The 23,660-nt window shown below is 40.1% G+C and overlaps 1 protein-coding gene across 1 annotated transcript in view; it reads left to right on the top strand.

Moving 5' to 3' along the window:
* Positions 1 to 6: 6 nt before the first annotated feature.
* Positions 7 to 23,660, top strand: part of APBA1 (amyloid beta precursor protein binding family A member 1) — a 188,639-nt gene continuing 164,985 nt past the window's right edge. The window contains exon 1 of the mRNA XM_015594562.2: positions 7 to 167. The gene's annotated coding sequence lies outside the window, so the exon portion shown is untranslated. The remainder of the gene's footprint in view (positions 168 to 23,660) is intronic.

Below are 23,660 nucleotides of genomic sequence, written 5' to 3'. Positions count from 1 at the left end.
ACACGGCTGCGGTCCCGGCGGCGGCAGAGGCAGCGGCGGCGCCGGGAGAAGATGGTGGCGCTGGAGGTAGGAGCGGCTGGAGCGGAGCTTTATTCCCAGGCTTGGCACCGACGCTGTCATTAGCGCCGCCTGCTCCCGCGGGCCCGCGAACCCAGCTGTCAGGCAAGGTACCACCGCCAAGGAGGGGTGGGTGAATGGGGGTGCCTGGCGCTGATGCCGCCCCCGACGGAGCCCGAGTCCTCGCCGAAAGGCACCCCGGGGTGCGAGAGGGGCTGCGTGGAACAATAGTGCGGATGAGCGGGGACAGCCGGCGACATCCAGGGGGCAGTTCCTTTAGCCAGCGAGCCAACGGGGCGGTGGAAGGGGGCGTTGAAGGTAGGGACGCCTGGTGTCCGATGCTCGTTGCGATGCGGGGTCTTGGGGCAGCAGGCAGGCCAGATGACAGACATGGTAGGAGTGTGTGTGTGTGTATATATGTGTACAGAAATACAGTCAAGGGGATTGGGGGCGGCTGACCGAAGGTGTTAGGGGATGACATTTCCAGGAATCCCCGCTAGGATCCCTCATCTCTCCGCTGACTCTTCGGGAAAAAGAGTGTGGTGATGGCAACGATGAAGTGGGCAGGATGCACTTGGTCTGTGAGTGTGGAGGGAGGCAGTGGGGGTAGGGGCGGATTTGTAAAATCCCGTGTGTGAGTGTGTGTACTCGTGTGATTGCATCCACGTTCTTCCAGCTGTGCTCCAAACCCGGAGATCTGCTGGTGCCCTGACTTGCCGTCACCGCTGACTGTGGGACAGTTGTTTGTTAATTTGACCCTGCAACTCTGAGTACAGTCTCTGTTCTGCTCCTGCGTGTGGACGGTGCGATGCAGAGAGTCTCACTTCCCCTTTCTCTGGCTTCTTGACATGGGGATATGGAACTGTGCGTGTGGCTTTGGGCGCATGGCAGAGAAATAGGATAATGGTTACCCCTCTGGGCTTGCTGGCATCTCTAGTTTTGAAGGGAGCTTCCATCCTGTGACACTTCTCTCCTCAGCCCGTTCTGTAAGGGTCTTAGACATCCTGACTCTGCAATTTCTATTGTTTATCTCTTGTCTGAACTGAAGGAAAAGGGTCTTTAATGGCCACATTCCTTTCTCAGTCCCCACAACTTTAAGTGTCAAGTAGACCTTCCCCTTCCAAATTTAAACACTGGAAACCTAATGGCTTAAGAATGAGTGGTCTTTATGTTGATTCTTGTAGAATCAATTCTGGAGGTGTGTATTTGGTGGTGTGTGGGTGGCGGGGGGGGGGTGGAGTATTTAAAAAGAAGAAAAAAAAATCATACTGAGTAATGTTTGGTACCCCCCTTGGTCATCATCACGCAGACAGGGCGTTTTCCTTAGGAAAAGAGATACTTTATTTCTATTGCTAGTGACATCCACTCTCCCAGCTTTCACAATGGCTTGGTGGTACCATGTATCATTCGGAAACTGAAATCTCCCAAGACCCAAGGTAATAGGGTCCAGGGTCAGTTGTCAGCTTTCCTAGCCAATGTAGCTTGCTAGTACGGAATTTGGAAAATGTCAGGCTGGCAACGTCACCCAGTGGAAACCAGGACACAGAATTGCATGTAGAATCTATAGCTGTGTAATTGTCTCTGCGTAATAAAGATAGGCTTTTGTGGGGTTGGATAGAGAAATAGGAAGGGAGATAGCATATTTATGTGTGTGTCCACTGCAGTTTGACACCCCAGTTCCCGTATTCTCCTGTGGTAGTTGTGGGAATGAGTGCACCTTTAACTCAGTATCTTGATACTTCTTTATTAAAATGTCATGTGACTAGATTAACCTGCTTAGAACATATTTGAACCATATCACCTTGAATTTTACTGCATTGCTGTCAGAATCCAAACTGGCTGCCCCTGTCCTCTTTGAAAAGCCTGTAACAGTCATGGCTACTCAAGTAAATACACAACAAAGTGACATCAGAGGTTTCTTTCTCTTTTTTTCTTTAAAAAAAAAATTGTATTTAGTTTTGTTTTAGCAAAGGTTGCAAATTGTTATATTAATAAAACTAAGGCTATCCACATATTTTTTTTCTTCCCATTTATCTTTTCTTAATGATAATGTACAGACCAGGTGCTCTTGAAGCTGTGAACATTAAACTTCCCTATGTCCTTCAAGTCAAGCCTTCTGAAATTTTAATGTGAGATTGTTGGAGCTCATCCAGGATTTAAGGATAGATTTATAAAAATGAATTTTGAATCTTAGTTCTTTACTCTCTTGTTCATTCTGCCAATTTCTTTCTGAGAAAAGTACTTAAGGAATTTAAAAGGCATTCTAAGAGATTTTGTTTTGTTTTAGAAGTTATCTTTATATTTGCAAGTGAAATCCAGAGATGTAAATGTCTTACAAGAAAGTTTAACAATATTAGGAATTACCAAGGTAAATAAACTGTTTAGAAAAAGAGGAATTATTCAACAGCACAATTGATGACTCAGGAATTAGTGATTTCCTTTTTAACTCAAATGTGATCATTTTTAAATGCAATGCCTGACTTTGCTAGATTGGATTAGTAAGGTTATTGTGGCTGCTTGAATCTTGTAATTTAGTCTGGTAAACAGTTGTACCTTTTGCTGTAGCCTGCAGCCAGTCACATTTGTTTTGTATAGATGCATTTTCTTCACTTACAGTAGCATTAATGCTTTTCTTTTTCATTATCAAGTGTCTTAAGGAAGTTTGTTTTTCAGAAGCTTGGAAATAAAAGACATTTGAAAATTGACCTGTGGGGCCAAAAGGAATAAACTATGGCACCATGGGGAGAGATGGGGCTTGTAGTCTACAAGGAAAGAGTAATCGTTGCTAAAACATATATTTTCAAGCCTAAAATCCACAGTTAACCCTTTGGGTTACCATCATTAACCTACGAATATTTGTTAATTGCCTACTACATCTCAGGCATTACATACCTTTGACTAGAGTTTGGGAAATGTTGAGAGAGCTTGAGATTTGAAGAATAAGGAGACTTAAATCCTGCCCTAAGGAAGTTCAGTGCCTAGAAGGAGAGGCAAAGCATGTGGGTAACTGACTATAAAAATGGTGGAAAATGGTTAAGTGCTGAAAAAGCCACATTCCTGAAGTGCTGTGGGAGTTTGCAGGTTACAACACTGACTTCAAATGAAAGAATTAGGGAAGATTACATGGAAGAGGTAGCGGTTGAGCTGACTTTATGTAGGTGGCATTTGGGCCGGCAGGGAAGGAAGGGCACATTTAGGGGAGGAATGTGTAGCAGAGGCTTAGTGGTGGGAAGGTGTGTGCCTGCACAGAGAGCAAAGAATGATGTGCTTTGGCCGGAGCGCAAAGGATGCCAAGAGATGTAATGAGACAGGTAATGAGATGAGAATGAGAGGTTGTTTCAAGGTTGTAGAGCAACTTGCATGAGGATTTTATTTAGTAAGTACTAAAGATTTCTGAAGAGAAAGGTCAACAGGGTCAGATCTGTGCTTTAGGGCGATGGTCTCATAGCATCGTGTTGAATGTTATGGAATGAGAAAAGACTGGCAGTAGAGAGACCAGGTAGACTCTAGTCAAATTAGGGGTCAGAGAAAATGAGGCAGTGGGAGTGAAGAGGAAGAGACAGACTCAAGAGACAGGGTGCAGGAATAGTCTAAACACTGAGCAGAGAAGTTGAAGGTCATTGTCAGGCTCAGCTGAGGGAATGATTGGGTTATTGTCAAAAGGTTCAGAGGAGTATGAAGAAGAGGAGAAAAAAGAAGTGGAGAAAAATGAAGTTTTATTTTGGGCAAGACCAGTTTGTCCAAATGAAGTGATTACAAGACAGGTGTTGGTCTTTGGAGAGAGGTTAGAACTATGAAGAGAGATTAGTAAAATATCTGTTTAGGAGCAGTTTTGATATCTCAGCAATGGACAATAAAGAAAATGGAGTGGGAAGAAGCAAAGGTAGGGGTAGGGTCCCTGGGGGATATCTATATGTTAGACAGAAAAGAGAAAGAAGAGAACAATATTAAACAAAGGGCAGTTAGAGAAAAATGGTGGAAATAGCATGGTGTCATGGAAGCTAGGAAAGGTGAGGAAAGCTACCATCATACATATGTCATTCATACAGCGCACCCCATGGGATTGGGGGTATAGCGAAGGAAAAGCCATTGGATTTGATGCCTAGCTGTCCTTGATTATATTTGTTTAAGTGGCAGCAAGCTGCAAGGGCTTGAGGAGAGTACATGTACATGTATTTTGCATGTACATGGAAAACAGCAAAGACAGGCTTCCTTTTTAGTAAGTCGGGTAGTGACGGAGAAGGAGAGAGTTTAATGTATCAGAACAGTGGCATACTAGAAGGAAAGTAGTGTTTTTAGCATAAGAGGACTTGAGCCTACTTTGTAAGTGGAGAAGAATCAATTGAAGGGAAGAGAGATCAAAAAAGTAAGGGAAAGGCTAAACCGAGGAAATGGAATCTTCAAGAAGGTGGAAATATACTGGATAATAGCAAAGGAAAGACTCTTGAGAAAGAAACAGTGGGAATTCTGAGGTAGAACAAAAGGATTTTGGCCATCATCTTCTAAGTATAAAGTCAAAAGAGAGGTAGGTAGCTTGAGACCATGAACAGAATAGCAAAGACTTGGAGTGTGCTCTGTGGAAATATACTGGTGAATAAAAGATTATCACTCAACTCTGAGGGTTTCCTGCATTTGGAGAGCATGAATTTGTAGTGGAACCAATTAGCCCTATGTAATTAGAATTTGGCTACTACTTATGTAATTTTTGTAATAGTGAACATTAAATGTTGTTAAATACAGTGGTTCTTCTTTCCCTTAAACCCAATGAAAACAGAAAAATATCTACCTTCAAAATTAGCCGAATAAAAGAATCTCCCTGTGGAGTATTTCCTATGACTATTCTCTCTGAGGGATTGCTGACTTAAATAAATAAAGCTAATGGTAAAATAATGGAAAAAAGCATAAATGTGTTCAAAAAGGTGAGCTTTCACTATAATGGCAGGATATGGCTTTAGAGTGAAGTGTAAAATTGATTTTTCAGAAGAAAAATCAAGGATAGCACCTCACCCAACACCATACCCATCATAAGCACTCAATAAATATTTGTCACATGAATACATAAGTCTATTTTTTTTTAATAAGCTAGGTATAGCATATCTCAGATCTAAAATTTCAGGATTTCTTATTTACACTGTGGACGTTGACTGAATTGCATTCTACGGCCTGTGCAAATTTATGATAGAATTAAAACAATTTTATTTATTCATATCTCCTACCTATGTTGTAGCTTTACCAAAAAAATTTTTTTCACAAAATAATTGTGTACATTTTAGACCCTTGAGTTAGGGTCTGTGTCATGACTCCAGACAAGATTATGAAACTTCAACTGTGGTTTTTGAGGTTATAATGATTAAATCACCTATTCATTCATTCAACAAATGTTCATTGAAGCACCTTCTTTGGGCCAGACACTATTTTAGGTGCAAGATATGGGGGGGAGGGAGTGCGGGAGAGTGAGCTAAGTCCTTACTCTCACCAACCTTTCAATGGGAGGAGATTTAAAAATAAATAAATAAGCAAATATATAACATGTCAGGTGGTGGCAAAAGTCCTATGAAGAATAAAGTGAGGAAGGAAACAGTGTGACAATGTAGGGTGGGGGGGTGATACTACTTAATATAGGGTGGTTAGGGAAGGCCTTGAGCAGAGAGAGCTCAAGGAGTGAAACGTGCAGATAATCGGGGCGAGGGGCTTCTAGACGGAGAATATCCAGAGGGAAGGGCCTAAGGTGAAAATGTGCTTGGCATGATCAAGGAACAGCAGAGAAGCCTCATTTTTTCCCTTGCTTCACCTGGCTGTGTCCTATCACACCTGATAGATGGAACGGTCACTTAGGGACCCTGCAATGTAATGTTTTGCCTCTTGGTATTGAATCAGTGGCCCATAAGGCTGTATCGTATCACATCATACCATGTTTGGGCTGACCTGTGTGTGAGTCGGTGCTGAGTTTCCTCAACCCAAAGATGGATATCTTCAATCAAACATTTAGATTAGAAATCTTAAGAGCGGCTCTGAGTAGTGATAAAATACCAGTCAGCTGGAAATAGTTCCTCTCTTGGAAGAGCCACATCACACTTCTGCATTCTGTATTTCTTTAATTATGGGGTTTCTCTTTAGGTCCTTGAGAGTAGAACTATGTTTTGTTCATCTGGTTATACCCTACAACTCACAGAAAAACTTTGCAGTAGTAAGGGATCATTCAATACGTATTGAAAGGAATGGATGAGACATTTCCAAAGATCTAGGTAATCTAGGTGTAAAGAATGAGGGTAAAACTCTTTTACCTTGATTTCTGCAGACAATTGTATTCAAAGAGGACACAAAATAGCTACATGATGCTGAAGTAGTTTATACATGCAGGACCTGAGACAAGGACTCGGGTGCAAGTAATTTATTTGGGAGGTGAATCCAAGACGCATAAGTGAGAGAGTGGATTAAATGAGATGGGGAAGGAAAGCAAGCCAATAAGAGGTAGGCGAATTACCATCGTGGGCAATGGAGGCTCAGTTCTGCTGATATTATGTAAAATGAACTTTACGATTTCCACCAAGCAGTGAGTAAACTGGGTTGTTTATCCACCATTTAATATTGGGGCCATAAAATTCCCAGTACTTCAGAGAATTAGCCCGAGCAAGCTCCCAGAGGCATCAGAGAAAGCCCTTGGGCAGATAAGCAGAGAGGCAGAGGAGGCTAGAGGTTGGAAGCTGTCAGTGTGCTGGGGAACTGTCCGTCAGAGCTTTCAGTGAACTCAGAAGTGGGCTGAGGGGACAGGAAGTAGGGCAAAAACAGCATCTGTTCTACATGGCACAGAGGTATCTGAAAGAATATTTTTAATAGATAAGAATTGGTTTGATAGCAGTTATTGGTTTTTTTATTATCTATAAATTCTTTTTTTCAACTACCGTTGACATTTAATATTATTTTAATTAGTTTCAGGTGTACAACATAGTGGTTAGACATTTATATAATTTACAAAGTGATCCCCTCTATTAGTCTGGTACCTACTTGGCACTATACATAATTATTATAGTATTATTGACTATATTCTCTATGGTTGGGGAACTGGGTGAAAAAGGTGAAGGGATTAAGAAATACAAGTTGGTAGTTACAAAATAGTCATGGAGATGTAAAGTTATTGGTATTTTAATTTAGAGATTTTGATGTCTTGCATTATCTACCTACAGTTCAGTTCACTCACAGGCCAACTTTCCATAATCCTCGGTTATCTGGGGTGCAGATTACTATATATGCCCATGTATAAGGTACCCTAGATTGTAAATTGGTCCCCAATTTTCCAATGAGATAGTTTTAAAATGGTCAATTAGAATATGTACATTTTGGGGATAGAAGGAGTAAAATGCCTACTTATATTTAATTTATTAATTTACCTGTATGTATTTAAAATCACATTATATAAAATTAATTTAGAAATTCAACATCATTCTTTCACATTTTAAGAAATCATTTATTCAAATGTTTTCATATCACTTTGACTTAAGAGTTTTTTTCTTTATTAGGCTGCTCTTGGCATATTTATTTTTATCTAACTTGTTCAAAATATCATCCTTCTTGAATTTCTGTGTGATGCTGCCACCACAAACTTTATTCCAAGCCCTGTGTATATAAGGATATACAATACAGGCAATTGTGAAGGAATATTTACTTAAATTGGTGTTGAAACCTTGGCCTTCTTTATTCTTTCATCTAGCCTATTTCAATCATGTGACCTCCATCAGCATCCTTGTCTTGCGTTGATTGAGGTTGTTTCAGTCTATCCTCTCCAAATAGTTCTCAAGTAACCTTGAAAACATATACGCCTTTTTCATGAAAACTTCAGTCTTACCAGGTAATATGTTTTTGACATGGTTTCTCCCTTTAAAATTAGTTGCCATCACATCTAGCATTAATGATTTGCCCGATTTCAGTTCCTGCTATCTTGGTGTTAATAGGCTTTTTGGCATTCAGAAAAAAAGTAATTGAGAGAATGCCTCATAATATAGGAGATTTGTGTGGATTCAAACATAAGTTGACTTTCTGATTTCTGAAATATAATTTTTGGGAGAATAGAAATCTCTTCTAATTTTTACATATGTAACCCCCCCACCCCACCCTCACCCACTAAGTTTCCTCTCCAGCTTCCTCCTCTTCCACTCCATGGTGGATTAATTAGTGTGAAAAGTACAGCAGTGATTTATTTCATACAGAGAATGATTAGCCATCATTTTGAACAAGATAATCATTTATGTTTCTGACTTCGTATATTGAGATCTATCTGTAGTAATTAATAGGTACACTTTATTTTGAAGAAGTAGTATACTTGACAAGGCATGCATAAATCCTTTTCTTCCTTGTAAATTGTAGCATATTTTAAATGCAGAGGAAGAGCTTGTCATTTAAAGAAATTTCATTTAACAGATAATTACCCCTTAACGTGGCTGGATTTTTATACTCGACTTTCTTAAAGCAGATTACTCTGTTTTGGAGGCTTTTAAACCTTTTGGACTGTGATCCCTAATGAGAATACAATTTGTATCATAGCCTAGCAATATGGATAAGTATGTAAACAAACACACATGCACATACACACAAACATATCACTGAAACAAAAGTTTCACTCAACAGCACTTGTCCTTTATTATATGTAACACACTCTGATATTTTCTATTCTATGTAGTTGCCAACACACTAAACTGATTTCAGCACTAATGGGTCCTGACGATGCAGTTTAAAAAACACTGTTCTATTGTATTACAGCCAGCAGAAGAGTGCTTATTTCCTTATAGTGTGAAATAATTTCATGTTAGATTTTTTTCCATTTGTTTCAAATTTTTAGCATATTTGGATATTTGTTGGTGTGGGTGTATGATGTCACAATATTCTTAAAGGGAAACTTTATTTTTAGTAAATATTTTCTTTCTAAAAGAAGAAATTATTCGTGTGGAAAATGGAAAGTAGAGTAAGACGAATTGTTTGTTTCTTAAATCTAGTGGCTTTTCCTGGACTGTGTGAACCGTGACCAGTTATTGGGCCCCAACCTCCTCACTGGGCTGATTACTCACTGGTCTGGCTAATCTCGCCTCACAATTCTTTCCTGTCCTTCTCCCTTCCTGCCTCTTTCCCAAGATACCACTCCCAAAATCCTGGGAGTTCCACATGTTCAGTTCAATGACTTAATTCTCAACTTCAACCTAATGTATTTCTTTCCAAATCTGAAAATAGTCTTTACACCGAGTTCTCTTCCAAATAACTTGGAAGTACAAGAATCATTTTTCCTGAGCTAATATTTAGGGGAATTTTGTCCTAAATGAGCTAGAATCTGTTTCACAAATGGAATGTTTCCATAGCATTAATTAGTATGAAAGTCTAATGTTCTTATGTTCAGGTATAATTGCATCCTTTATGGCTTGCTAGTTGTCTAAGTTAAGTACATACCAGTTCCTGCTTGAAAACCTCAGCAGATTCCTTATCCAGTGAATGAAAACAAGTTAGTATTGTGCTTAGTACTATGTATAGTTAACTCATTTGCTTATCATATTGATCTCATTTACTCTTCATAATCATATCAGGAAAAGGCTGACATTGCAGACTGGATTTTGAGGCTCTCAGTGGTTCTCTCAGTGACTGAAGGTTGGGGCAAGGGAGACTCACCTCACATCTAGGGTTAGGAACAGGTGCCAACAACTCCTGGTCCCCCAGTCTCTGTTATCCTGGGACCCAGCAGCAGCCCCCTTCTCGCACCCGCCCAGTTGGACTTGCTTGTTTATGTTGCCCGTGTCCCACATAGGACATCTCTGTGCCTGTGTGTGTTGCTGTTCCACCGACATCTTTCCAGTCTCAGCACCATGGAGTGAAGCCTCAGGACAGTTATAATATGGTGCTGCCATTGATTAGCTGCCAACAACAAACAAGTCTCTAGACTGGGCTAAGCCTCAGTTTCCCTGGCTATAAAAAGGGGACTGATGAAACCTGCCCTTTCTACCTCTTCCCATACAGGGCTGCTAGGAGGGTCAACTGAGATATAAAGAGCTATAGAAAAGTAAGATATGTCACTTTTTTCATAATGACCTCGGGCAGAAGCGATGTCTCCCTTTTCTAAACCAGGGATCGGCAACCTTTTTCTGTACAGGGCCAGATATTAAGTAGGTTCTGCAGGCCATACCCTCTGTATCATAACTTCTCAGCTCTGCTGTTGTACTGCAAAACAGCCATAGACATTATGTAAACCAGTGAGCGTGGCTGTATTCCAATAAAACTTGTAGACACTTGAATTTCCTATTTCAGATGTGATGAGAGGAATGTCACAAGTTTGATTCCTCTCCTGATTTTTTTCCCCAACCATCTATCAGTGTAAAAACCACTCCCAACTCCCGGGCAGTACAAAACCAGGTGGCGGGCTGGATTTGTCCCACGGAACTTCACTTGCTGACTCTTGGTATAAATACTTACAGCACTTTGTACCACTTGTTAGCAAGCAACCACAGTTTGTTCACTTTGGACTACAGCGGTACATGCCCACTTTATTCCATCTCTTTCTCTTCCTTCCAAAATATATACCCCCCACCCACATTTTTTTCATCTCCTTTAGCACTGAGAAGGATAATAGCATATAGCTAGTATCTACGTGCACACACATGTATAATGAATGCTGAATACAAATTTGGGTGTGTATTTAGTTATTTCAAAATAATTTCTTCTTTTGCAAATAAAATATTTCAATAAATGGGGCTTAGAATATCTATTGCTTTTCTGTGTATCTTATTTTTACATATTTAATATAAATTCTACCTATTCTCTAGTAAACCTTATAGGAATGACTGAGTTAACATTTTATAATTGAATTTAAGGACTTAATGATTCATGCCTTAAAGTCTGTCTCCTAACTCCCACCCCAACCCCACCCATTAATTATAAAAGGAAAAGAATTTCAGGGAAGAAAGAAGAGGGAAAAACAGACAAAACAAAATCCATTTTTCAGCATAAAAAGGGTTATTAGAGAATTACCGAAGTGGCCAAACATTTAGTTTTGATCCCTGGGGCTTTCTGTCACTGGAGGAGGTTTGCAGGCTGAAGTGCTTTTCTGTCTCAGCTGCCAGCAGCCCTGCTTTTTGCTGTGTTTTCCTCAAAATACCAGAACTCTGCATTTCGCTATAAATAAAGAGGACCTGGTAGAGTGTACTTTATTTTTGCATCATGTCTTCATCTTTGATATATATATTTCCCCAACATGTATCAAGGAATAGTGGATATCTCTGAAGAGCAAAGCCTTGAACACAGCTCTCATTTTATTTCTTAATAAGTACAGGCCTGAGAATGGAATTATGAGGAAATATATACATTTAAAATGTTCTCAAAATGAGGTGGACAGAAACTGGATGATGGAATTATGGCGGTATGTGCATGTGTGTTATTTTTCCAAATGTTCTATAATGAATATGTTTCTCTGTGTTCTGTCATGAGTTATATGTGAGTATATGCATGTGAGTATATTTAAGGAGTGGGAGAAAAGTAATATGCTAGAAAATTGGAACGAAAGTCATTACTATATACTCCTTATTAAACATTTTTAAGGAAGGGAACAATTAAGTCAGCTTTAGAATAAGCACTTGACTTTTTGAGTCTGCCAAAATATATAAATTTGCTATAACGTGGAAAAAAGATTCACAGCTGGTGTAAAATAAATTATAAAGTGTGCTTTCAAATTGGCATAAATCATTACCACTCTGGTAGATGCTGTCTAGCCTTGAAGATGGAATGTTAAAGCCAGTGTTAAAGACACATATTACATTTAAGTCCTGTGAGGTATTTGGAGCCTACTTGAGGAAGAATGGAGGCCGAGAGGCTCAGGATTTTGTTCCTTATTATGTCTGAGCTGCTCCAGGTGAGAAACAACATGCTTTACTGGTGATATAAAGATCGTTTTTAAAATTACCCTTAGTGGATGGAGGCAGAGAAAGCATGGGGTGGGGAGGGCAGGCTAACTCAACAACTCCAAGGTGGTGGGGAGGTAATGAACCATCTGTCTGCAGCTTCTCATGTGGAGTGAGGCACTTCTAGATGAAGTAGAGAGACTGTGCTTATGAAGACAGATGATTAAGGTTTTGTTCATTATGTTACCTGCACAGTGAATCTTACCGTTTCTTCTTTCGGATATAATTTCCTCCTTTCTTACCACTCTCTCTTCTTTCTTTCTTCCACTTGGGGATTTACAGTGGGTTTGTTTACAAAGTATGGCTTATGTGGATCACTCTCTTCCATCTGGAGATTTTCAGCAAGTGTCTGGTCATCATTGATTGTCCATTCACATGGAGGTCTGTGACGCTGAAGCTGGGTGGAGGTCTGTATTAGTTGGCTTGGTCTGTAGAGGTCTGAGGTTGGGCTTTGTCAGAGCAGATGCTGAGAAGGGGTTGGTATGGGGGAGGGTCTCTGCTTTATTAAGGAGATGCTGGGGGGAGGGGGGTGTTGGGAAGGGCATAGTGGGAAGATTATATGGTATAATCTCAGTGTCCTGAGGGGGAGCTCTAGACTGTAAGTCAACTTCGAGGTTGTTCCTACCTGACTCAGTGGGGTCAGTCTTTCATACTTCATACCTGTCAGTTATTGGGTAAGAGCCTGGGGATGAAAAGAGAAAAAGAGACTGTGGGGGTTAGAGGGGACATAAATTCTCAGGTATTTCTGGCTCTTCACATGAAACAGCAAAGTTAGTGCACCTCCCCCAGTGAGAGCCTAAAGTGCTGGCTTTTGGCTGGGTGAGGATCTGGGTGGGACGAGAACATCATCCACCAGCTGACCAATGGCTTCTCTGAGGGGGCAGTCAGGCAAAGAGCCATTCATTTACTTCACTGGGAATCCCCAAATGCCAGTCTTTCCTAAGAAGGAGCTGCTGGCTTCTGGTGATATGTGTGTGTTCCATGGAGCAGAGGGCTGGGATCTAGTTGTTTGGTTACAGTGAATCATGTCCACCCCCATCTGTTGTTAGGCCTGCATCCCTGGGGTTCTATAGTCCAGTCAGTTCCAAAGAAATGTGTCAAAATCTCTTGTTTGTGGATATTTTCTTTGTGAGTTTATACCTTATCTATGACTTTATATGTATTAAATGGGGTTGTGAGAGAAAATGGATAAAAATATATGTGATCATTTGCTACCTTTAACCACCCAAAACAAAAGCTAAAGTAAAATCTTGGAATGAATTCTCTCTCTCTCTCCCCCCGCCTTCTCCACCTGCCCCCCACACCCCCAACATGTGCCTGCACTTAAACATTTATATTCCTGTAACCTCATGGACATAAGCTAATAGTTGAGAATGAGCCAATCTAAGTATTATCTAGCAAAGTGCTATAGCCAAAAGAAGTACTTATAATCTGTTGTAACCATTATCTGGATAATGTGAGCTAGTAGCTATTGCGGATATCTTTGGGCTAAGCAAGGGGACTTCTTTCTTTCCCAACATTTTTGATTAGTAACACCAGACACAGGTGAGTAAACTGCTGATATAAGTGTGAACCACGTTTCTCGTGTTATCACATCAGAGTTAATGTTGGCAATTGATTAGTAATCAGAAACCTAAGTAATAATTTTGGCAAGCTCCAAAAACACTATCTTCTTGTTCAAGAATCACAAAGAAACTCTCCTTTATGTGTAACAGGTTTATTGACGGGCTAGGCTCAAGAGGATGTAAATAGCACCCATCCCTGGTTCTTCTCACATGGCTCCTTTCCTACCCACTTACCAGTCTCATCTTGTCTTCCCCATTAGAATAAAAAATTCTTGGTCGGGTCCTTTAGATCTCCAAGTTACTCTTAAATGGTGAAAAGTTCAATTCAGTCTGTTAATCACATAATACAGTCCAGAGTAATAATAAAAATTCCACACTCCCACCTCATTTTTTATTTTTAAAACTTACAATATAACGAACACGGTGATTAGCAGAAATCTCAAGTGTACAGTTGTCAAATTTCCACATATGTAAAAACCCATATAACTAGCACTTGGATCAAGATATAGAACATTTCTGGCCCCTCCCCATCCTCCCTCATCCCCCTTCCCAGTCACTATCAACCAGCACCCCCAGAGGTAACCACTACTCTGGTCTCTATCACCATACGGCAGTTTTGCCTGTTTTTAACTTTATATAGGTGGAATCATATAGGTCATTTGCTACCTTTAACCACCCAAAACATAAGCTAAAGTGGAATCTTGGAATGAATTCTCTCTCTCTCTCTCTCCCTGCCTTCTCCTCCCTGCCACACCTCCAACACGTGCCTGCACTTTCGTTGCATAGTTCTTTGTTCAATACTATTTTAGATTCATCCATGTTGTTGTATTTATCAGTAGTTCATTCCTTTTTATTACTGTTTAGTACCCCATTGTGTGACTATACTGAGTTTATTTAACCATTCTTCCATTGAAGGATATTTGGGTCGTTTCACTGTGAACACTTTTGTGCATTTATTTTAGTGCACAAATGCACTCATTTCTGTAGGAGTGGAATGGCGGAGTCATGGAACAGGTGTATGTTTAGGTTTAGAGATATTGCCAAAGAGGTTTTCAAAGTGGTTGTACCAATATGCACTCCCTACAGCAGGTTCTGAGAACTGTGGTGGTTCCGCATCCTTGTCAACACCTGGTGTCATACCATTCATGCAGCTCAGTCCGTTCTGGTAAGTGTGTAGTGGTGTTAAACACATCTAATTTTAAACTTTACATCCTCCAGCTAAAGCAGGCTGCTTCTGCGGAGCCCACATTATGACCACAGGAAGCACATGCCCCTGTTCCATTGGCATAGAAATGCATTTTACTGTGAACACAACCCTCTCTCTCTTTGTCCTGCTAGCTCTGACTAGCTTTTAGATTTTTCAAAGCAAGGGAGCATTTGAGATCTTGCTCCTTGGCATGTGTTGTCAGTTTGGCTCAAATAAACTCTTATAAAAATTAAAAAAAATTTCTTGAAGCAAGAGTCAGACAGAAATACATGGGTCCCATAAACTCCAGAGGGCCTATGTCAAGCTCATGGAGTTTTTCTTGAAGCCTTCTTTACTTAGTATATTAGTCTTCACAGGCTACCATACAAAATACCACAGGATTATCCAACAGAAATGTATTTTTTCATAGTTCTAGAGGCTGAAAGTCCAAAATCAAGGTGCTGGCAGGTTTGATTTCTTCTGAAGCCTCTATCTTGTCTTGCAGTTGGCCACCTAATCGCTGTGTCCTCACATGGTCTCTTCTTATAGGGGCACATTCTTAATGTCTCTTCCTTTTATAAGGACACCAGTCGTGCTGGATTAGGGCTCCATCTTTATAACCTCATTTAACCTTAATTACTTCATTAAAGATCTTGTCTCCAAATTCAGTCACATTAGGGCTTAGGGCTGCAACGTATGAATTGGGGTGGGGACACAGTTCAGTCAGTGGCAGTTGATTTGGTGTCTGTGTGGAGAGAGGACTCTGCCAATTCTCCAGTGACACATGAAGTACTCAAATGGCAGTCCATTTTGTTAAATCAAAGTGCAGTCAATGATTTAAACTACTAGTTGGGAAGATATTTTTATAACAGAAGAAAAATGCATAGTAAAGTGTATAAAGTACGTACATCATCAGGGTATAGCTTGAAGAATTTTACATCTGTATAAACCTATAAAACCACTAACCAAATCAAGATATAGAACATCGCCAGAACCCCTTGGTCACAGGATAGTATGTGTCTAGTAGGAAACATTTTAATTGTTTTATAATAAGTACCTTCTGTTTGATATAACCTTAACATCTACTCTTGACAACTCAAGGATAGGTGTAGGTATATATGTTCTGTTTTAATGCAGAGATGTGTTTTATTGATTTTTTTTCTGATTAATTTTATTGTCTAGGTCACTTAACTGAATGTAATTTTGTTACTTTATATTTTAAAGGTAAACGACGCATATGCTTGTAAATTCACTGGATACTGACCAGGTTATTCATGCATATTTGAGGACTGTTTTTGTCACACTCTGTTAAGAAGCCAACAACCATCTACTAACAGGCGTTTTGTTTGTTTTATCTGAATCAACAAGTTTATATATTTAGAATATTTTCATGAATACAATAGTTTTATGTACAACAAAACAATCCAGTGCATAATTTAATTTTTAACATTTTAGTTTTAAACATTATAACCAAATAGTCTCATTGTAACCAAAATATAACAATTAATGTATTAGCTAGAATGCTGTAAAGAAGCTTTCAGGAACACCTTAAAGCATTTATGGCAAACATTTATATATTACTCATTATAAATAACATAAGACATAGCTCAAAGCACTTAATATACATTAATTCATTTAATCCTTACAACAACACTACAGAGTACTATTTTCATTTTATAAATGAGGACACTAAGACACTGAGAGGCCAAGTGACTTGCCCAAGATTACACAGCCAGTAGGTAGCCAGGGTACAGAGTCAGTGTACATATAATTACTATACCACACTGCTTTTTAACTCTGTCTTTGATCTTTTTCTTTATTCACGAGGAGGAAGCCGTGGGAAAGAGGATTCCCACTTTCTCAACTCCTAGACACTTTCTCAGTTTAGATTGAAGCTGTAGCAGTTAAAATCTTTGTTGTTACTTTAACAGATTTTATTAGTCAGATACCTAAAGGATGCCAACCTGCTGTCACTGTCTTTAAAAAATCATGTTAAAATAATACCTCTCTCACCCCTTTTTAAGCCCTGAGGTCATACTGGGGAGATCTGTTGTGGGGAAGACCGTATGTTCCTCAATGTCTTCTGAGGCCCTAAAACAGCCACCCTTGCATGACAAGAGAAGGATCCTGATTGAGTCAGGCCTTAACCCCTGTAATCTGAGCACTAACTCCTTTCTCAACATCTACCCCCGTTTGTTTTCATTCTGCACACACTTTCTGGGCAGGGACAGTGTGTCAACCTTGTGTGAGTCCTGGGGGTTGACAGGAACGGGGCCCTTGTAGCCCCTTTCTTCAGGAGCTTTAGAGCACAGGAGACAGGCCCTCACACAAGCCACACAGATGTCATTGCTGTCATTACAACTGATTAGTGCTGTGAAGGCAGCGTGAGGATGCATATGTGTGACAGGGAGACCCCATCCTGTCGGGGTCACTCAGGAGGAGCTTCTCTGTGTGGGGAGTAACTGAAGTGGGGTGGAAGAAATAACTCATGGAAGAAGGGAGAGGGTGCACCAAGGCCCTGGGAAGTGGGGGGCATATCTGGAGGGAACAGTGGGGACCAGCTGGCTGAACAGTGGAGCCAAGGCTGGGTCAGGCAGGAGCTCCAGGCCGCTCTTTATTCTGAGGACAATAGGAAGCCATTTCAGTGCTTAAAATATAGGAAAGACACGATCAGATTTGTGATTTTCTAGGACAGTAGACTGGAAAGAGACCAAGGCCCTGGGAAGTGGGGGGCATATCTGGAGGGAACAGTGGGGACCAGCTGGCTGAACAGTGGAGCCAAGGCTGGGTCAGGCAGGAGCTCCAGGCCGCTCTTTATTCTGAGGACAATAGGAAGCCATTTCAGTGCTTAAAATATAGGAAAGACACGATCAGATTTGTGATTTTCTAGGACAGTAGACTGGATTTTCTAGGCAAAGGGAAAGCACATTTGTAAACATTTTGCAAATTGGAAGACGGTTTGCATTCAAGGACATTACAGAGCTCCAAGTAGGAAGATAGTAAGTTGGAATACTACTGGCAGAAAAGCTGGGGAGAAATAGATGGTTTAGAAAGCCATTTAGCAGGTAGCGGTCAGTGCTTGGGGGTGGATTGGATGTGGGAGTTAGGAAATAACAGGTATCATGGCTGACTCTCAGGATTTGTTTTGTGCTGCTGTAGGGATGGGATTTCCAGTCACTGAAATAAGGGATGGAACATGAAAGATGACTCAGTGGTTGGGGGTGTGGCGAGGATTGAAGAAGTGCCCTTTCTCAAAGCTTCAGACCTTCTCTGAACTGCATCTGGAGCTCTTCCACTGGGGTCCTAAAGCCACAGAGCTCAACGATAGCCAGGTGGTCCATGCTCTTAAACTGAAAACCTCTCTATGACTTTAAAGATAATTTTTACACACTGTGAAATATACAAATAGGTTACAAAGAGAAATGTTTGGTATGGTTTCCCAATTTGGAAGTGTTTAATCAGTTTTTGTCTCTAATGTTGATGCACAGTTTGTGGAAAAAATATTTATAAATGTCTTTACATGTAAACGTGGCTAATCGTGAAGTTTATAGTATCAACAGCTGATTAAATGAGAAAGTTACTTTTAGGTCCTATTAGGGAAGTTTATTCATGCGCTTCTTGTAACTTCATTGTGAAGTTAAACACATTTATGTATTCTGACCCTGTCTCTGGTGTAGTTTTGTTCCTGTCCCTGCTCTCATCTCCCTTTAGGTTTATTTCCCTCAAGGGCACTGCTCTTGATGAGAAATGTTGAGGTCGGGGGTCTAGTGGCCAGACATGAGAAGCCAGCAGAGAGGACTTTTAATTCTGCTCTTCACTTCTTGGCAGGTGACTAGCCCTTCTCCTGTCCAGACACCATCAAGGACATCTGAGGTGCCTTCCAGCTCTGACTCAGTGCACAGAGGCGTGTTGCAGGATCCAGGCCCACGCTGCGGCCGGCAATGTGGCACAGCCTGGGCAGCGACAGCTGAAACTTACTGGCCATGCAGCCCTGACCTTCAGACTTTGTCCTTATGACCTCTTTGTCCCAATTCTTTGAGAGGCCAGCCACCAAAACCCTACTCAGCCATCTGCCCAGTTTATTAGAAAAGACTTATTGTGAGCTTCTTTGGTCATTTAAGCATCTTTCGTTTGATTTCCTAGAAAACAATGCTCTCAGAAGCATTTTATCTGAAGGTTTTTAGACAATAGTATTATTTAATTTCTGAATATTTGTGTGTGGTCAGGTCTTTCCATTTTGATAACATATATTCTGGTGCATTGAGGAGGCAACTTTTAAGTCTTGGTTAAGTGAGGTTTGCTTTTCTGTTTCATGACATGCGTATCTCAAACTGTCATTTTCATGATCTTGAGTTATAACTGAAGAATAAATTTGAGGAAAATATTGTCAGGAAACCTGCGAAAGAAGTGATTGACTTTGGTTATTGTCTATACTGAAAACTGTCAGATAGAGATTACATGTAATATTTGGAAGTTGTCTGGCTACTTTTCTGTCGTTTTTAAAGCACTTGCTGTATCCAGCTACTTTGCAAAATGCTGATAAACTTGGGAAGATGGGTGTGTTTTTATGACTTGATTTTAAGAGTAATGACTTATGAAACATAGATATTTTACCTGAAGGAGGTAAGAAATAATAAAATAGCTCAGGTAGAACTGCAGATTTGAGATTCCACGATTTGCTTCCTTTTCACATATTTTGTGAAGGAAATAGTTAAGATCAATAGATAAGCTTTCTAAGCTTGAGCAGTGCCTGCTTTCTGAACAAAAAGAGCTATAATCCCATTAAAATGTCTTGCTGCTGCTAATGAAACCTCAGGGCCCAACTTCAGATATTTTATTCGATGGCACAGGTTTTATACTTCTGTTACTAAGGCACTGCATCCTTTTGTGGGGTTCTGAATATTAAACAATGATGCATGTTTCCAACAAAGCAGCAGAGAGAGAGACTGCAGGCCAGATTGGCAGCACATCAGGGTGTGGGACGTCTCCTCCCCAGTTACAGGCGATTGAGACGAGCGGTCCACCACCCTATGTTCCCCTGTGTCCCAGGACTTAGGCATGGAGGGCACTGCAAAGCCTAGAGAAACAGTATTAATCAAAGGTACCTGGATGCATCTGGAACCACTAAATCACATCTCTCTGTTCCCTTCCCAACTTTGGAACTGGAGGAGAAGCAAAAGGCAGACAAATGGAACTCTGCTATTGATAAAGCTGGTTAGGAACTGTGCCTTAGGTGTGCAGTCTCCAAGGACTGTCTGGAATTCATCTTACTCACACTCTCAGCCCTGCCACAGCAGGGGCAGCGGGTACCTGCATGCTGGGAGCAAACCAGAATGTACCTCCTGTGGGCAAGCAGAGGTGGGAGAATGGAAGCTGGGCATGCTCAGGACTTGTTCCCAACTCCCCCAGCATGCTGGACACACCCCCTCCCAGGAGAAGGGGTGAATGCTGAGGAGTGGGATGGGGCCACAGAGTGCAGGAGGCTTAACTGTAAATTCTGAATCCTCATGGGAATATCAGACCAAAGAAAAGAAGTTATTCATAGAACATTCCAATGGAGATGGGAAGTAACGATATGCATACCTGCAGAAAATAACCAAACATGTTTCTGTGTCTTAAAATGACATTTTTAATAGAATTACATATGCACAGTAGAAAACTTATAAACTGTATATAAGCAAAATGAAGGAAATCAACATTACCAATCTCACTAGCCCAAGATAAGGTCTGTTAATATTTTGGTGTAATCTTTTTGTATGTGTGTAACAAAAATACAGCATGTATACTATTTTATATCCTGCCTCTTTTCACTTAACAATATCATAAAGAAGTTTTAGTCAATCTGAGAAATGGTGCCTAGGAGCATATCAAAATAAAACTTTTCCTATTTTCAGTTTGCTTATATGTTAGAGGACTTGCTTTCAGCTGGTTATAAGATTGATGAATGGATCATAAAGTAAAACATTTACAGTATTAATGTGTATCATTTGGGATTCTTAGCTACAAGCAACAGAAAGTGACTCTGGCTGACCAAGCAGAAAAGTTACTGGGTAGCTTGCAAAATTGTTGGGAGAACTGAAGAACTGGGATGAAGGTTGAGCTTCCTGGAACAGAACCCAACACCAAGCCTCATAACTGGTATGACAAGAAAATGTCACTTCTGAGCTCTTGATGACACATGACTTCTGTTACAGGACTTTAAGTTTATCACAACTGCTGGCCCTGCCATCACTGAAGCTCTCTTCATGTCAGGTACTCAGCTGCCACCTCTTCTGATACAACTGCACCTAAGTCTACCAGCACCTAAGTCTACCTCCCATGCAGATTTGTCTGGTTAGCAGAGCCAGGTCATGTGCCTTTTCTTGAGCTACAAAGGAAACTGGCAAAGCAAGTACCTAGTTTTTTTCTCATCTTGGGGGAAGCAATCTTGCCTTGTCTAACCTCGATCATCAAACACATAATGAAGTTCAGGCAGTGGGTAGCCAAATTAAAGGAAATGTTTTTCATGTGCTACGTTGTTATAAGTCTTTTCTTTAACCGATGTTTTCAAATAGCTGGCCAACTTCCTGTCCTGATCATCTAGAGAAATTGACTTCAATTCTGCTCGCTCATGTGGTTTGAACAAGTTACAGTCTTTCTTACTTGCTTATCCTACAGGTCAGTAAGGATCATTAAGATGAAAAATGCTTTGAAAACAATAAAGAACATAAAAGCTATTGTTATTCCACCTCTTAACCAATTTATTTATATCTTCTTTGCAATCCAATCTTCATCTAAAACTATTGTCTTGAGGATTACTATGCGTCTGCTAATAAGCAACCCAGTGACTTCTAGCTCGATTCTTTGGCAGTATCTGACACCTCTCCTGCCTCCACTCCCAGACCCATTCCCACACATACTTCTAGTCACTTGCCAATCCACATAAATACTTTACCCCTCCTCCTGCCATGTTATTTTCTAAGGCTCCATTTCCAGAGTTCTATTCAGGCCCTTGTCATCTTCTACCATAAACAGTCACAGTCACTGTCATTCTACTAATTAGTGCTACCAGGTGTCTTCTTGGAGCACATATCTCATTACCTACCCCTGCTCATAAACCATCAATGGCTTCCTACAACTCACAGAATAAATTTGGTTTTCAAGGGCCTTCACCATTAGGACCCTGGCTCTTCATCCAGCATTATTCCACAGTTCTCAACAGCTATCCCCAATTTTCTCTATTCAAACTGGTTGCTCATGGTCTCTCAAACATGCACACCCCCAGGCTTTGCTCCCATTGCATCCTATTTCTGGAGTGCCTCCCCCGTCTCCATCTTTCAAATCTTTCTGTATTCTTTTATTTCTAAATTTCTGTTGTATCTGTGGTACTTTCTCTTTTGTCATTCTGTTTTATTTGGATCTTCTCTTATTTTTGTGGTCAGCGTTGGCAGAGTCTATCTTTTCAAACCTTTTTAAAGAACTATCTTTTGATTTTATTAATTTTTATTTTGTTTTTGTAGTTTTCTAATTTTATGATTTCTACCTTAATTATTCCCTTCTTTTTATTAATTTGAGTTTGCTATGGTTTTTTTTCAAGGTTTTTTTTTATTTGAATGCTTAGTTAATTTATTGTTTAACTTTGTTTCCCAATAAATGTGTTTTAAGCTATAAAATTTTCTCAAAATACTATTTTAGCCACATCTCCATATCTTTTTCACATGTAATGTTTACATGCTAATTCAGTTCTAAATAATTAATTCTCCTTTCCATTCTTTAAGACTTTTTTTTTTTTACAGCTACCTTCCCTATCACATTTCCAGAATATGTTTTACTCTACTCACCTTGACTTTAAGAATTTTTTCCCTTTTAATACTGTTCTTATGACTTTCATTATTAGTTCTATGGGGATGTTTTAATCCCTACAATGCACAGTCTGTCCCTTGGCAGTATCTAAGGACTGCATACTGTTCATCTCTTCTGGCTTCAGCCCCCAGTATAGTGCAACAGTATTATGTACTTATCATTATTAAATCATCTAGAACTAAGTTTCTTCTTTTAGCTCCCACGTACTGAATGATCAGTCAGTAATCTCAATCCACAAGTACTAGATACACATCTTTTGCAAATCACTGTGCAAAGTACTTTGGGGTAAGTTTTAACAAGGTCAAATTTCCCATCTAAGACATGACCACCTTGGAAAGAGAAGAACAGAATTTCTGGGCCTCTAGAAATAGAATGCTGTAGTGAGAGCATTTGGGTCTTTAGGATGGAGAAAGCCAAACTGAAGTTGTAAGAATGTGTTTAAGCAACTGAAAAGGAATTGAATTGAGTCTCTGGTTGAAGACTGACAGCAGAATTTGGAGAGATGAAAAAAAAAGTGTTAGCATTGAAAGTACAAAATATTGGCATAGGCATGATAGGAAATACCCCTCTACGTTGATATTATCCGTAGAGATAAATGGGCTGTGACAGTGTTCACTAAATTAAAACGGGTATGTAAAAATTAATTACTGCTTTATTCAATAAATTTATGGAACGTTTACTAAGAGTTCTGGTGATAGGAGCGTAGTTCTCACTCTCATGAAGCTTACATTCTAATAGAGGAAAATAGATTAACAAATACCTATATATTATCAATGCCATGTTTTTACAGTGCTCTGATGACAAATATAAAGTTGAGTAATGGCAAAGAATGTTGCATAGGGGTCATTCTTTTAGATATGGCAGTCAGGGAATACCTGACCTTTGAGCAGAGGCCTGATAAAGTGGCTAAGCCAGCTTCGTGAATATCTGTTGGAAGAGCCTTCTAAGCAAAGGGAACAGCAAATGTAAAGACTGAGGCAGGAGTATGGCCACACTCCTTGGGAATAACAAGAAGCCGAAGGGAAATGGTATGAAAAATAGTAGTATCAGCTCAGGTGGTGCCTCATAGGCCTGAAACCTGGT

Source organism: Pteropus alecto, unplaced genomic scaffold (genome assembly GCF_000325575.1).
Source record: "Pteropus alecto unplaced genomic scaffold, ASM32557v1 scaffold95, whole genome shotgun sequence".
Lineage (NCBI taxonomy): Eukaryota > Metazoa > Chordata > Mammalia > Chiroptera > Pteropodidae > Pteropus > Pteropus alecto.
The sequence above is the reverse complement of the archived record's forward strand: the minus strand, read 5'-3'. Positions and strand labels throughout refer to the sequence as shown.